The following is a 17,542-nucleotide window of genomic DNA, read 5'->3' on the forward strand; positions in this document are numbered from 1 at the left end:
CTATTTTCTGAGCTATCGTGATGCAGGGTCTTTAATTGTGCCTTTCCTTCTGCTGCATCCAGCATAACATTTTCAAAAAATATATAAGAAGATAGCAAGGATTAGGCACCCAAAAGGTTATAGGTAGAGTCAGAGGGCAGTAAACAGCCTAACCATCCAAAAAACCACTGCATGCATCATCATACTTTTTGATCAGACTCACAATGTGTTTATCCTCCTTATCAAGGGTTATTTGGACCTTGTGATAAATCTTACTTGAGAATTGTGGGACCAACATTAAATTAGAATTTAATAAATTTAATTTTTTTCCAGCCAATTTATCTCCGTAGGTATAGTATCCTGAGGAGTGTGTAAATTCAATGCAAGAAATGCCTGGTCCTCGGTGTCTATATTGTTATATACTTGTTAACAGTAGACAAATCTATTTTTTCTCCGATTTTTGTATTGCACCATATACTGGTATTTGGGAGAGAAAAGGTTTTGTCACAGGAGAAGTCATGTAATTGTACAGTGTCAGTTTTCCCATGGCAGGATTCCCTATGGCTGAGGGCCTTAAGAGTCAAAAGACTTAGAGCCAATTAATTGTCCCAGACCAGACAGGAATGGATGTGAACAGGAATTTGTTATTTCTTTTTTTTTCTTTTTCTTTTTTTTTGAGATGGAGTCTCACTCTGTCACCAGGCTGGAGTGCAGTGGCGTGACCTTGGCTCACTGCAACCTCTACCTCCCGGGTTCAAGCAATTCTCCTGCCTCAGCCTCCTGAGTAGCTGGGACTACAGGTGAGTGCCACCACATCCAGCTAATTTTTTGTATTTTTAGTAGAGACAGGGTTGTACTACGTTGGCCAGGATGGTCTCGATCTCTTGACCTCATGATCCGCACGCCTCAGCCTCCCAAAGTGCTTGGATTACAGGCGTGAGCCACCACGCCCAGCCTGTTTGCTACTTTTTAAAATTATTTTAAGTAAAAAGGCCGACAGAAAACCAAAAGGAAAAGTTACAAGACGGATTTATTTTTGACTTCTGTGTTGAGCTGCTGTGAGCTTGGTTTTTGTTAAAGACTTTTTTTTTTTTTCTTTGAGATGGAATCACCCTGTCACCCAGGCTGGAGTGCAGTGGCACAATCTCGGCTCACTGAAAGCTCTGCCTCCCAGGTTCATGCCATTCTCCTGCCTCAGCCTCCCTACTAGTTGGGACTACAGGTGCCTGCCACCACACCCGGCTAATTTTTTTGTATTTTTTTTTTTTTAGTATAGATGGGGTTGCACCATGTTAGCCAGGACAGTCTTGATCTCCTGACCTCGTGATCCACCTGCCTCGGCCTCCCAAAGTGCTGGGATTACAGGCATGAGTCACTGCATCCGGCCCAGTTTTTGTTAAAGAATTACAGCAATTAGCTATATGAAACATAAGCATTGTTCTGAAAAATTAATTTTGAATAATTTTAATAATTAATTTACTATTAGGAACACATTTACCATAGTTACAATGTTTCTACCTATGAGATGTGCTCTGCCACAAGGGTTTGTGATAAAGAATTTTCTTAATTACTATATTTTGCGAGACTCGATATTATCTTTTTTTTTTTTTTTTTTTTTTTTTTTTTTTTTTTTTTTTTTTTTTTTGAGACAGAGTTTCACTCTTGTTGCCCAGGCTGGAGTGCAATGGCACAATCTTGGTTCACTGCAACCTCTACCTCCAAGGTTCAAGTGCCTCATCCTCCAGAGTAGCTAGGACTACAGGTGCACACCACCACACCCAGCTAATTTTTGTATTTTTAGTAGAGGCGGGGTTTTGCCATGTTAGCCAGGCTGGTCTCGAACTCCTGACCTCAGGTGATCCACCCGCCTTGGCCTCCCAATGTGCAGGGATTACAGGCGTGAGCCACTGCACCCATCAGAATTATTTCTTTTAGTAGTTTAGAAACCTCAATTGCCTTTTCAGACTGGGTAGGAAAAGCCTCAATCCAAAGAGTAAAGGTGTCAATGAATACTAATAAATATTTAAACCCTTTACACGGGGGCATCTGCATATAGTCTATTTGCCAGTCTTCACCAGGGTATGCGCCTCTATGCTGAACAGGCCTTACTAAAGGAGGAGGTAAACACTGGTCATTTGGGTTGTTCCAGGCATACAGTTCACAGGCCCGGGTTACCTGGTTTACTCTTTTAAGTAATTATTTTTCTATAAAAAGCCAAGATATTAAACAGAGAATTTATTCCCAAATGAGGAGAGTCATGCAAATGTTTAACTATTTTTTATTGAGTAGCACCTCGTATCAGGTTTATTAGAGTGTCTAGCAAAATGCCTGCTATTTCAATGTGTCCCCTGTCATCCACTGGTGTCTTTTGGCTTATAGAACTCCTCGTACTTGGTGTGGGCTTAAACCTCAGGATGTTGTTCTAAAGCCAGTTTATTGGCTTTATCTACTGAAAGAGAAGTTGCTACAACTTCCCTGAGGCATCCAGGCATGATAAGGAAGTTACGTAAGAAAACCAAAGTCACTGAAAAACAGCTTAGAGATTAGGTAAAATGGCAACTATGGGCTTGTCCCTGTGACCATACAGTTTTGGGGTGACCGAGACCCATTATAATGGGTCAAAACAGAGTAAGCAGTCCAGAAGAAAGTTAATATTCTTTTTTTTTTTTTTTTGAGATGGAGTCTCTGTTTCCCAGGCTGGAGTGCAGTGGCACAATCTCAGCTCACTGTAACCTCCGCCTCTCAGGTTCAAGCAATTTCTGGCTAATTTTTTGTATTTTTAGTAGAGATGGGGTTTCACCATGTTGGCCAGACTAGTCTCAAACTCCTGACCTCAAGTCATCCACCCACCTCGGCCTCCCAAGTGCTAGGATTACAGGTGTGAGCCACCGCACCTGGTGAAACTTCATATTCTTACCTGCCATGGCAAAAGTTACTGAGGCTTTTCCAGATATATGGCTAGTTGTCTGATGGAAACCGTGGTGGAAGGTCTCAGTCCCCATCAATCTTGGGTGCTTGCCTGGCTGTTTTACCCATCAATAGTTCGGGTGCTGATGGCTCTCTTCAGAACACTGGACAAACCCTCTTCCAGTGGTCAGTTTTCTTACAGTGTGCACCCTGATTTATGCCCAAGGCACAGTGACTCAGACGCCCAGGTTTGGGCTTCCCACCTTTCAGCTTCCCTTGTTCAAGCCAAGACCCAGGAGGGCAACCCCACGTGGGAGGTTAGCTTAAGGTTGCAACGAAGAGCTGCAACTTGTGGGAGGTCCTTCTTCCTCTTTCTGCATCCTCTGCTTTGTCCCTGTTATTAAAAACTAAAAATGCCATATCCAAAGCTGTTCCAGAGAAGTTTGGGACCCATAGCTGCTTTTACAGTTTTCTATGGATATCAGGGGCAGACTGGATTATAAAATGTACTACCAGAAGGGTTTATCTTTTCCTTGAGGCAAGATCAGTGTTGGTGTATTTCCTGATTGCCTCAACTAAACACTATTAAAACAAAGCTGGATTGTCATCTTTGCCCTGAGAAAGTTGCTTAACCTTTTCATTGTTAACAGGTTTTTTCATACATTTCTTCATCTCTTTCAACAAACAAGTGACCATATGATTTCTTCTTCCAAGTCCTCACACCCCCTTTGATAGTTCCACTCTAGATCTTGATCTGGAACTGCTATACCTCCTGTCTGATATATATTACGGTTTGGGTTGCAAGCCAATACCTCATCTGCATGAGTCCTAGCCGTCCCCAAAATGCATTGTTTTTCTTCCACTGTACAACACAAAGACAACAAAATGTACAGATCCTGCCATGTTAAACTGTAGGTCAGAGTTAACTTCTCAAATTCACCTATGAATTTTCCTGCATATTCAGAGAAATGACCAAACTTGTCTTATTATAGAGCCAAACCAGACAGAGAAAAGGGGACATGTACTCTCACAGGCCTTCTTCCCCATTTGCAACCTCTGTAAGTGGACAAAGATTTCCCCTTGGAGGTTGATAGGCAGCTCCACTACGAGTAGTACTCACTGGGCTAAGTTCTTCAGGGAGTGGTGGGTATAAAGTGGGACTAGAAGGGTAGGGAGGAGGGACAAATGGTTCTCAATAGAACTTTCAGGTGTACTAGTGGGAAAAAAGACCAACACATCTGAACCTTCAGACCTGACAGAAAGAGGTTCTGCTTCACCCAAAAATGCCCGCTGAACGAAGTGGCAGGGCGGCTTGTAATAAGGATCAGCTTGTATGTCCGACTCTTTTTCTTCTATTTCTCTCATGAAACATGGACATGCCTGCTGCAGGGTTTCATTCTGACTGAGCAGCAAAAATGCTTGAACATATGGTATTTTATCCCATTTTCCCTACCACTTACAGAACAAATCGAGTTGAAGTATAAATACCCATTAGAGGCAATTTTTCTTGTATCTTTCTGAAACTGCTTGCTGCTTTTCCATGCGTACCATCCTTAAGAAAGGGCACACTCTTAACCCAATCCGTAATCTCTGTTCCTGAGGTTTTAGTAACCTGATGCTTCTGTTTTGTTGTAAACAGCCCTGAGGATGAGTTTTCACCCCAGAGAACAAAAAGACAAAAGGTCAAGATGTGCTTGAAAAAGCTGATGGGGAGTATTGGGTCAGGAAAGGCCAGGCTGTCTAAGCATTCAGAGACACCTGTGCAACTGTCCTTGCAATTAAGAGCCAGGCCCCAAAAAGCTTCCCACTGCATGTGTCTTTGACCTATGCTAGGCCCTGCTGCTGATTAGTTTCCTCTACTGAGCAGGTAGCTTATAGTTGGAGTATTTACACCAAGGAGAATGTTCCAGGCCAGCCCTCAGTCAACTTAAAATAATAAAAAAGGTTAAAATGTAACCTGAAATACATTTACTCAAGGTCAGATATTGAGGATAGCCAAGAGAAGGACAGATTTAAGTTGCCCTGAATATATGTTTTAATTAGCAGCCATTGAAAGTGAGTCTTTTTGAAAAAGTGAGAAGGCAGTTCCTAAGTTATTAACCAAGAATTCATATTTAAATGCATAAGCTATTGATGGGCTGCATATATTCCTTTATTTTCCAAATTCCAGAATAAAGAAATAATGGGTGAGACTGCTAGTCAGAAAGTAAATGTCTTTAAACAATTGCCCCTAATCCCAGCACTTTGGGAGGCCAAAGTGGGCAAATCAGGTGAGATCAGCAGTTGGAGACCAGCCTGGCCAACATGGTGAAACCCCATCTCTACTAAAAATACAAAAATCAGCCGTGTGTGGTGTCATGTGCCTGTAATTCCAACTATGTGGGAGGCTGAAGCAGGAGAATCACTTGAACTCAAGAGGCAGAGGTTGCAGCATGCCAAGATCATGCCACTGCACTCCAGCCTGGGTGACAGAGTGAGACTTCGTCTCAAAAGAAACAAATAACAGTAAGAAAAAATGCCCCTGGGTGAAGTTTCACACTCTCATCTTTCTGGGCTTGATAAACTGTGCAGACCTCACAGAGCTGAGACTGCTCCAAGCTATTTTTTTTTATTTTCACCTCCTTGCTGAGGACACATGAACTATTAACAAGAAACAAATTCAAACAAGAAACTTGGCAATCCACAAGAATAATGCCGGGAGGTGACCTCCAGGAACCTGCCTGTCACCTCCTTTCCCCACCCTGCCCTCCACTCCTTTAGACACACACACCCTGTATCACAAGACCAAAAAAACCACCCCATCAGCCACTGAGAGAGAAGCCACAGAAGAACCCAGAACCATTGCATGGCCATCTTGGGTCATCCTAGAACGAACAGCCACTGTTAGCATTCAGGAGCTGTTTATTCCCATCTTCACACTACACTAAATAACTTTCAACAGTCATAAGATAGACTGGCTGAAAGCTGATGCTTGGAACATCCCACATCACCCAGGAGCTCAGTGCTGCAGTCTCAGGTACACACCTGTCCATCTTCCATTGAAGTGAAACAATTGCTATCAAGAAACCAGAGTCCCTGCAATGGTGGTGGATCAGTCTGGGGTGCAGTAGTGGCCAGCTAGCAGTGCCTTGGCTGTGTAAAACAAAAGGTACCTGAGACAAGTGTCAATAAATTTGGAAGTTTATTCTGCCAAGGTTAAGTAGGAGCCTGTGACACAGCCTCAGAAGGTCCTGATGACATGTGCCCAAGGTGGTTGGGGTACAGTTTTCTAATACATTTTAGAAAGTCATGAGATATCAATCAACATGTTTAAGATGTACATTGGTGTAGTCAGGTAAGACAGGAAAACTTGAGGTTGGGGCTTCCACGTCATAAGTAGATAAGAGAAAAAATAATAAATTTATTTGAGTCCTTGATAAGTCTTCCACTGAATACACAATTTAGCCTGGCTCAGTGAATCTGCATTTTAAAATTAACAATAAGGCAGAGGAAACAAACAGATCTGCATTTGTCTCAGGTGAGCCTCAGAGGGATGACTTTGAGTTCTGTCTGTCATCTATTCACTAGGAATTTCCTTCTGAGCAAATTGTGAGGTAGGTATATAGATTTTTATCTGTGTAGCTATCTTATTTAAGAATAAAATAGGAAACAGGTTTGCCTGATATAGTTTCCAGCTTGACTTTTCTATTGGATTCGTAATTTTGGCATCAGATTTATTTTTCTTTCACAGTGGGAACTCCTTTTATTATCAAGCGTATCTGTTTAAACTTGACAGAATAAAACAATGTATCTGTTCAGAAGTATTAATGGAAAACTTAAAAAGACAAATATAAATATTGCTAAATCTTTCAGAATAGCCCATCCTAGGTCTTCCATTTCTTATTCACTGCAATTCAAATAAATTTTTTTCATAATTTTATAGTGGATCTCTATGTCAGAGGCATTCAAACCAGGGCAACTCCATCTTGAATAGTGTTGAGGTGAAATGAGGCTGAGACCTACTGGGCTGCATCCCCAGGTTAGGCATTCTTAGTCACAGAACAAAATAGGAGATCAGCACAAGATACACTTTACTTAGCAATATGTCATAATCTTCCCTGTAAGCTGGGTGCAGGCAGAATAGAGGAATCACATATTTAGGTCATGGATGCAGAAATATGTTGCAGGAAGTCAGGGACCCCGAACGGAGGGACTGGCTGAAGCCACAGCAGAAGAATATAAATTGTGAAGATTTCATGGACATTTATTAGTTCCCCAAATTAATACTTTTATAATTTCTTTTGCCTGTCTTTACTGCAATCTCTGAACAGAAATTGTGAAGATTTCATTGACATTTATCACTTCCCCAATCAATATTCTTATAATTTCCTATGCCTCTCTTTACTTTAATCTCTTAATCCTGTCATCTTCATAAACTGAGGATGTATGTCACCTCAGGACCCTCTGATGATTGTGTTATCTGTACAAATTGTTTGTAAAACATGTGTGTTTGAACAATATGAAATCTGGGCACCCTAAAAGAACACAATAACAGTGATTTTCAGGGAACAAGGGAGATAACCATAAGGCCTGACTGCCTGTAGGGCCGGGCAGAACAGAGTCATACTTCTCTTTTTGCAAAAGTGAAATATCACTGAATTCTTTTTCTCAGCAAGGAACAGCCCTGGGAAAATAATGCATTCCCAGGGGGAGGCCTCTAAAATAACCACTCTGGGAGTGTCTGTCTTATGCAGTTGAAGATAAGGGATAAAATACACCCTGGTCTCCTGCAGCGCCCCCAGGCTTGCTAGGATTAGGAAATTACAGCCTGGTGAATTCTAGTCAGACCAGTTCTCTGCTTTTGAACCCTGTTTCCTGTTAAGATGTTTATCAATGGCAATGCGTGCACAGCGGGACATGGAACCTCATTAGTAATTCTAATTTCACTCTGGCCTTGTGATCTTGCTCTGCCTCCATTTGCCCTGTGATATTTTATTGCCTTTAAAGCATGTGATCTCTGTGACCCACACCCTATTCGTACACTCCCTCCCCTTCGAAAATTGCTAATAAAAACTTGCTGGTTTTGAATCTCTGGGACACATTCAAAGCAGTGTGTAGAGGGAAATTTATAGCACTAAATGCCCACAAGAGAAAGCAGGAAAGATCCAAAATTGACTCCCTAACATCACAATTAAAAGAACTAGAAAAGCAAGAGCAAACACATTCAAAAGCTAGCAGAAGGCTAGAAATAACTAAAATCAGAGCAGAACTGAAGGAAATAGAGACACAAAAAACCCTTCAAAAAATTAATGAATCCAGGAGCTGGTTTTTTGAAAAGATCAACAAAATTGATGGACCGCTAGATCAACAAAATTGATGGACCGCTAGCAAGACTAATAAAGAAGAAAAGAGAGAAGGATCAAATAGATACAATAAAAAACGAAAAAGGGGATATCACCACCGATCCCACAGAAATACAATCTACCATCAGAGAATACTACAAACACCTCTATGCAAATAAACTAGAAAATCTAGAAGAAATGGATAAATTCCTCGACAAATACACCCTCCCAAGACTAAACCAGGAAGAAGTTGAATCTCTGAATAGACCAATAACAGGTTCCGAAATTGTGGCAATAATCAATAGCTTACCAACCAAAAAGAGTCCAGGACCTGATGGATTCACAGCCGAATTCTACCAGAGGTACAAGGAGGAACTGGTACCATTCCTTCTGAAACTATTCCAATCGATAGAAAAAGAGGGAATCCTCCCTAACACATTTTATGAAGCCAGCATCGTCCTGATACCAAAACCTGGCAGAGACATAACCAAAAAAGAGAATTTCAGACCAATATCCTTGATGAACATTGATGCAAAAATCCTCAATAAAATACTGGCAAACCGAATCCAGCAGCACATCAAAAAGCTTATCCACCATGATCAAGTGGGCTTCATCCCTGGGATGCAAGGCTGGTTCAACATACGCAAATCAATAAATGTAATCCAACATATAAACAGAACCAAAGACAAAAACCACATGATTATCTCAATAGATGCAGAAAAGGCCTTTGACAAAATTCAACAACCCTTCATGCTAAAAACTCTCAATAAATTAGGTATTGATGGGACGTATCTCAAAATAATAAGAGCTATCTACGACAAACCCACAGCCAATATCATACTGAATGGGCAAAAACTGGAAGCATTCCCTCTGAAAACTGGCACAAGACAGGGATGCCCTCTCTCACCGCTCCTGTTCAACATAGTGCTGGAAGTTCTGGCCAGAGCAATCAGGCAGGAGAAGGAAATAAAAGGTATTCAATTAGGAAAAGAGGAAGTCAAATTGTCCCTGTTTGCAGATGACATGATTGTATATCTAGAAAACCCCATTGTCTCAGCCCAAAATCTCCTTAAGCTGATTAGCAACTTCAGCGAAGTCTCAGGATACAAAATTAATGTACAAAAATCACAAGCATTCTTGTACACCAATAACAGACAAACAGAGAGCCAAATCATGAGTGAACTCCCATTCACAATTGCTTCAAAGAGAATAAAATACCTAGGAATCCAACTTACAAGGGATGTGAAGGACCTCTTCAAGGAGAACTACAAACCACTGCTCAATGAAATAAAAGAGGATACAAACAAATGGAAGAACATTCCATGCTCATGGGTTGGAAGAATCAATATCGTGAAAATGGCCATACTGCCCAAGGTAATTTATAGATTCAATGCCATCCCCATCAAGCTACCAATGACTTTCTTCACAGAATTGGAAAAAACTACTTTAAAGTTCATATGGAACCAAAAAAGAGCCCGCATCGCCAAGTCAATCCTAAGCCAAAAGAACAAAGCTGGAGGCATCACACTACCTGACTTTAAACTATACTACAAGGCTACAGTAACCAAAACAGCATGGTACTGGTACCACAACAGAGACATAGATCAATGGAACAGAACAGAGCCCTCAGAAATGATGCCGCATAGCTACAACTATCTGATCTTTGACAAACCTGACAAAAACAAGAAATGGGGAAAGGATTCCCTATTTAATAAATGGTGCTGGGAAAACTGGCTAGCCATATGTAGAAAGCTGCAACTGGATCCCTTCCTTACACCTAATACAAAAATTAATTCAAGATGGATTAAAGACTTATATGTTAGACCTAAAACCATTAAAATCCTACAAGAAAACCTAGGCAATACCATTCAGGACATAGGCATGGGCAAGGACTTCATGTCTAAAACACCAAAAGCAATGGCAACAAAAGCCAAAATTGACAAATGGGATCTCATTAAACTAAAGAGCTTCTGCACAGCAAAAGAAACTATCATCAGAATGAACAGGCAACCTACAGAATGGGAGAAAATTTTTGCAACCTACTCATCTGACAAAGGGCTAATATCCAGAATCTATAATGAACTCAAACAAATTTACAAGAAAAAAACAAACAACCCCATCAAAAAGTGGGCAGAGGACATGAACAGACACTTCTCAAAAGAAGACATTTATGCAGCCAGAAAACACATGAAGAAATGCTCATCATCACTGGCCATCAGAGAAATGCAAATCAAAACCACAGTGAGATACCATCTCACACCAGTTAGAATGGCCATCATTAAAAAATCAGGAAACAACAGGTGCTGGAGAGGATGTGGAGAAATAGGAACACTTTTACACTGTTGGTGGGACTGTAAACTAGTTCAACCATTGTGGAAGTCAGTGTGGCGATTCCTCAGGGATCTCGAACTAGAAATACCATTTGACCCAGCCATCCCATTACTGGGTATATACCCAAAGGACTATAAATCATGCTGCTATAAAGACACATGCACACGTATGTTTATTGCGGCACTATTCACAATAGCAAAGAGTTGGAACCAACCCAAATGTCCAACAACAATCGACTGGATTAAGAAAATGTGGCACATATACACCATGGAATACTATGCAGCCATAAAAAATGATGAGTTCGTGTCCTTTGTAGGGACATGGATGAAACTGGAAAACATCATTCTCAGTAAACTATCGCAAGGACAAAAAACCAAACACCGCATGTTCTCACTCATAGGTGGGAATTGAACAATGAGAACTCATGGACACAGGAAGGGGAACATCACACTCCGGGGACTGTTGTGGGGTGGGGGGAGGGGGGAGGGACAGCATTAGGAGATACACCTAATGCTAAATGACGAGTTAATGGGTGCAGGAAATCAACATGGCACATGGATACATATGTAACAAACCTGCACATTGTGCACATGTACCCTAAAACCCTAAAGTATAATAAAAAAAAAATAAATAAAAAATAAATAAATAAATAAATAAAAAAACAAAAAAAAACTTGCTGGTTTTGCAGCTCGGGGGCATCATGGAACCTGCTGACATGTGATGTCACCCCCGGAGACCCAGCTGTAAAATTTCTTTCTTTTGTACTCTTTTATTTCTCAGACCAGCCAACACTTAGGGAAAATAGAAAAGAACCTACATTGAAATATTGGGGGCTGGTTCCCCCAATAGAGATATGTCACAAAGCCCCCATGGGCAGGGTCAAGAAAGGAGCATTCTATTCCCTAGGTGTTGGGCCCAGCAATGTATCACAATGCTCAAAATATGTGAGACCCCCTCCCCCGCAAAAAGAGAATCACATCACTTAGGTGCTGGGTCAAGTGATATGTTGCAATTGCCCTTTGTGGCAGGTTCCAGTCATAAGAAGAGAGTCACAACACGTAAGTGATAAACAAAGTGATATTTCATAATGCCCTCCTGAAAAGAGTCCATGCAGAAGACTCATATTATACAGGTGCTGGTTCCAGCCATACATCACAATACACGTATGCAGATACCAGTCACAAAAATGAGTTGCATTTTGGGCAGAGCCCAAGCAATAGAAGAGTCACATCATCTAGGTTCTGGGTCCAGAAATGTCACAATACCCTCTGAGAAAACAGCCCTGGCAGAAAATTCACATCATCAAAGTGAGAGGATCAAAGATATGTCACAATGCCCCCTGTGGGAAGGGCTCACAGAGAAAAGATAGATTGCATAACCTAAGAGCTGGACCCAGCTACATATCACAATCACTCCAGTGGGCAGAGCCAAAGCATGAGAAGAGTCACATCACATAAGTGCTGGGCCAAGTGATACATCACAATCCTGTGGACAGGCCCCAGAAAGAAGTGTAGAGTCACATCATCTAGGTAATGGGCCCAGAGATATGTCACAATAACCCCTGTGGACAGGGGCCAGATAGAAGAATGACATATCCTGTGAGCTTATCCCAGGGATAAGTCATGCTCTTTTATGGGAGCATGGCCATGGGAGGAAAGAAGATTCACATCATCTAAGTGCTGGTCCCAGAGATATGTCACAATCTCTCCTATAGGCCAAACCCAAGTAAGAGTCACAGCACAAAGATGATGGATTCACAGATATGTCACTGTGCTTGCTATGGGCAGGGTTTGGACAGAAGGCTCACATCACCTTGTTTAGCCCAGCAGTATGTCACAATCTACATTGAGAGCAGAACCTACTTAGAAGAGAAAAGTCACTTCAGCTAGATGCTGGGCCCAGTAATAGAAAAAATTATTTATGTGTGCAGGGACCTGGTAGAATAAGAGTCACATTACCTTGGTGATTGGTACAGAGATAGGTTGTAATGCTTCCTGTAGGCAGGACCCAGCAAGGAGTTACATCACCTGGAGGCTGGACATAGCAATATGTGACAATGACCCATAATGGCAGGGCACAGGAATGAGTCACATAACCAAGGTGTGGGGCTCAGCCATATGTCACAATGCCTCCCTGTGGGCAGTGCTGAGGCAAATGTACAGTCACACCACCTAGGTGCTGGGTCCAGTGGTGTGTCATGATCTAATCTGTGGGCTGGGCACCAGGGAGGAGAATCAAATTACTCAGGTGCTGGCCAGAGGTGTATGTTGCAATAACAGTTGCAGGAAAATGTAGGGATAACATTAACAATCCTGCACATGTCCCATTTCTAGGTATTGGAGTCAACACCTTTTGTATGCTGAGTCAGAGTATATCAGTTACAATCTCAAAGGTGGACTGAATACATGCATAAGAGCCTCAATCTATGCTGTGGACTGTGTCCCTTTAGTGGAGTCACAGCCTCATCGGTATGCTGAATCTTGGTCTGAGAGTCATCAACCCACATATAGCCCAAATCCATGTATGAGAGTCAATTTTCCAGCTTTTGGCTACCTCCAGGTATGAGAATCAGAACTTCAGCAGTGAGCTGCATTCATGTGGAAAGATGACAATCTTTACTGTTGGCTGGGTGTGCATATAAGTGTCACAATGTCACCTGTGTTCTGGGCCTCTTTATAAAACTCTCTGTACCACCTGAGGTCTTTATACAGTATTCATGAAAGTCACAATTTTCTCTGAAACTTTCTTCCTGGTATGGATTCATAATCATACCTGTGAACCTAAGTCAATGTATTTGAGTCAACATCTCTCCAAATGGCTGGGTCCCGAGAAGAGACTCTTCCCCTGCCTATGAGCTGGACTTTGAAATGAGTCACCATGTTAACTGTAGTGGCATGATCACATGTAACAGAATTTTTACTGTGGACTGCATGCACCTGTGAAATTCAAGATCTCTCCAGTGGGCACTGTCCATGTGTCAGGGTGACAATGCTAACATTTGGTAGGTTGTGCGTATGAGAAACACAGTCTCACCTGTGTGCTTGGTCTTGTGATGACACTCTCTGTACCATCCAAAGACTTTATATAAAATGTGAAAGAAAAGTAATCCTTTATGAAGTTATTACCTAGAGAAGACCCAGGAATTTACCCATTTCTCCAAGTATAGTTACAAGTGCCAGTAACTCTCCTTTTGGCTGGTTTGTGTTATTAGTGTCATCATCACAACTGTGAGCTTGGCAAAGGTATATGTCACAACCCAAACTGTGAGTAGAAAGAAAACAGGAGAGTAACATCACCTGGGTGCTGGGTCAGAAATATGTCACAATTTTTCCAGGGCAGGGATCAGACAGAGTCATATCACCTGGTTGCCTGACCAGGGTTATGTTACAATTCTCTCCTGAAAGCAAGGCACAGACAACAAAGTCACATTACTTGGGTACTGGGCCAAGCTATATGTCACAATTTTCTCTGCAGGTAAGACCTGGGTACACACCTGGTTGCTGAACCCAGAGGTATGTCACAATTTTCTGTGTTGGCATGGTGCAGATGGAAGAGGAAAGTCACACCTCCAAAGCAGTGGATGCAGAGATGTGTCACAAGGCCTCTTGTGGGCAGGGCCCAGGCAAGAGCCTTTCACTCATTTGGTTTGACCCAGAAATATGTCTTAATACCCAAAATACACAGGGATGATTTGAAAGAGGAGGGTAATAAGGCGTGGCACAGTGGCTCACACCTGTAATATCAGCACTTTGGGAGGCCAAGGCAGGTAGATCACTTGAGGTCAGGAGTTCGAGACCAGCTTGGCCAACATGGTGAAACTCCACCTCTACTAAAAATACAAAAATTAGAACGGAGTGGTAATGCATGCTTGTAATCCCAGCTACTTGGGAGGCTAAGGCAGGAGAACTGCTTGAACCAGGAGGCAGATGTTGCAGTGAGCCAAGATCACATCGCTGCACTCCAACCTGGGTAACAGAGTGAGACTCTGCCTCAAAAAAAAAAAAAAAAGACTAGATAGGCATGGGCCACAAGTCACATCACCTGGGTGCTGGACCCAGTGATATGTTACAACGCTCTCTGTGAGCAACATCCTGAGAGGATAGACACCATACCTGTTGGCTGATCCCAGTGATGTCACAATCTTTTCTTTGTGCATGGTGCATGTAGGTGAGGACAGCCACATTTCTTAGGTAATGGATGCCAAAACATGTCACGAGGCCATCTGTGGGCAGGGCCCAGGCAGAAGCCTCTCATCCCCTAATGTCAGATGCAGTGATATGTAACAATATGTAAAATATGAAAGGTCCAGCCAAAAGATGAGTTACATCATCTAGGTGCTGGACCCACTGACACAACACAATTCCCTTGTGGCAGGGTAGAGGCTGACGAAGAGTCACATCATTACCTAGGTGATGAATAAAAAGTTATTTCATAATACTCTTGTGGCCAGGGCTTATGTGAAGACTCACATTACCTGGGTGGCAGACCCAGCTACGTCACAATGCAAAATGTTTGTAGGGCCCAGGCAAGGGAAAGAGTCCCATTACGTAGGTGCTGGGCCCAGTGATATATCATAATCCCTTTTTGGTCAGAGTCCAAGCAGTAGAGGAAGGGTCGCATCATCTAAATGCTGCACTCAGCAACATGTCACAATACCCTCTGAGAGGACAAGTCAGAAAGAAAAGTCACATCACCTAGGTAAAAGACCCAGAAATATTTAATAATGCTATCTTTTCATAGGGCTCAGGAAGAAAACAGGAGTCAGATAACGGAGCTGGGCCCAGCTATATGGCACAATCACTACAGTAGGCAAGGCCTTGGCACGAGAGGAGAGTCACATCAGATATGTGCTGGGCCCAGCGATATGTCAAATTTCCTACTGTGGACTGCTCCAGAAAGATAAAAAGAGTCCTGTCATTTAGGCAACTGACCCAGAGATATGTCACAATGACCACTTGGGCAGGAACCAAGCAGAAGAATCATATCCCCTGTGTGCTGGACCCAGCAATAAGTCACTCTTGCTTCTGTTAGCATGACCCAGGCCCAAAGGTATATTAAAAGCTAACCTATGGACAAAGTGAAGAGAGGAGAGTCACATAAAATAGTTGACGGGCAGAAAACTCACATCATCTAGGTGTAGGGCCCAGCAATATGTCACAATGTCTTATGTGGGCAGGTCCAAGAAAAAAAATATATCCCTTTGGTGCTTAGTTCAGTAATATTTCACAATCTTTCCTGCAGGAAAAAACTAAGAAATAAAAAAAAAAAAAAATAGCTATACACTGTGAAAGGTCACAATTCTTCCTGGGAGCAGAGACCAGGTAACACAAGAGTCATATCACCTGTGGGATTGGTGCAAAGACATTTGTATTTTTTTTTTTATTTTTTGGAGATGGAGTCTCACTCTGTTGCCCAGGATGGAGTGCAGTGGTGCGATCTTAGCTCACTGCAACCTCCACCTCCTGGGTTCAAGCGATTATCCTGTCTCAGCCTCCTGAGTAGCTGGGACTACAGGCACCAATCACGACACCTGGCTGATTTTTGTTTTTTTTTTAGTAGAGACGAGTTTTCACCATGTTGACCAGGCTGGTCTCGAACTCCTGATTTTGTGATCTGCCCACCTTGGCCTCCTAAAGTGCTGGGATTACAGACATGAGCCACTGTGCCCAGCCAGAAAAACATTTCAAAATGCCTCCTGTAGGCAAGGCCTAGGCTTAAAAGTTACATCACCTGAGTGTTAAACCCAGCAATACGTCACAATGCCCCAAGTGGGCAAATCACAGGCAGAAGAGTCACAAATTGTCAGTGCAGGGCCAGCAATATGTCACAATGTTCCCTGAAGGCAAACCTAAAAGAAGAGTCACATAAGCTAGGTGCTGGGTGTAGCAATATGCTACAATTTCCCTGTAAGCAGGGACCAACAGAAGAAGAGTCACATCATCTGGATGCTGGGCCCAGTAATATGTCAATCATCTTTCCTGTAATAAAGACCCAGGCAGGAGAAACACATCGTCTGGTTGCTGACCACAGCAATATGCCACAACTTTCTGTGTAGGCAGGGTGTAGGCAGAAAAGGAGAGTCACATCTCCTGGATGAGGAATGCAGAGACATGTCACAATGCCCCCTGTAGGAAGGGCCTAGGTAGGAGACTCCCATCTCTTAGGTATTGAGTTCAGCAATATGTCACAACACCCAAATATGTGGAGCCTGAAAAAAAGAGGAGAGTCACATCACCTAGGTGCTAGGCCAGTGATGTGTCACAATTTCTCTGTGAGCAGAGATAAGGCAGAAGAGAGTAACAGTACCATGGTGATGGGCATTGAGTTATGTCACAAAGTCCCCTGTAGGCAGGCCCAGAAAAAAAGTTACATCCATCACCCAGGTGTTGAACTCAACAATATTTAACAATTTCTAATGTGATATATTGTGACACAACATGTAAGGCACATTTGGGAGAGTCACGTAACATGGGTGCAGGATTCAGCAATAATTGACAATATCCAAAATTTGCAGGATCCCTCCCACAAAAAAAGAGGAGAGTCAAATCACCGAGGTGCTGGATTCAGCACACCATTACATCTGTGTGCTTGGCCAAGTTTTATGTCACAATTCCACCTGTGGGTAGAGAACAAGCACAAGAGTCACATCAATTGTGTGCTGACCCAGGGTTATGTCACAATCTTCCCTGACAGCATGCACCAGCAAAGAGAGTCACATCACAGGGTTCTCAACCAGAGATGTTATAATCCTCTCCTGAAAGCAGGGCACAGGGAGAAGAGTATGATCACCTGGGTGCTGGGCTCAGTTAAATGTGTCACAAGGCTTACTGTAGGCAAAGCCCAGAAAGGATAGACAAAACACCTGGTTGCTGGGCCCAGCAATATATCACAATCTTCTCTATGGGAAGAATGCAGGTAGAAGTAGAGGGTTTCATCTACCAGGTGATGGATGAAAAAATATACTCCAGGGCCCTCTGTGGGAGGAGCTCAGGCAGAAGCCTTCC

This window comes from Nomascus leucogenys, chromosome 10, assembly GCF_006542625.1.
Source record: "Nomascus leucogenys isolate Asia chromosome 10, Asia_NLE_v1, whole genome shotgun sequence".
Classification (NCBI taxonomy): Eukaryota; Metazoa; Chordata; class Mammalia; order Primates; family Hylobatidae; genus Nomascus; species Nomascus leucogenys.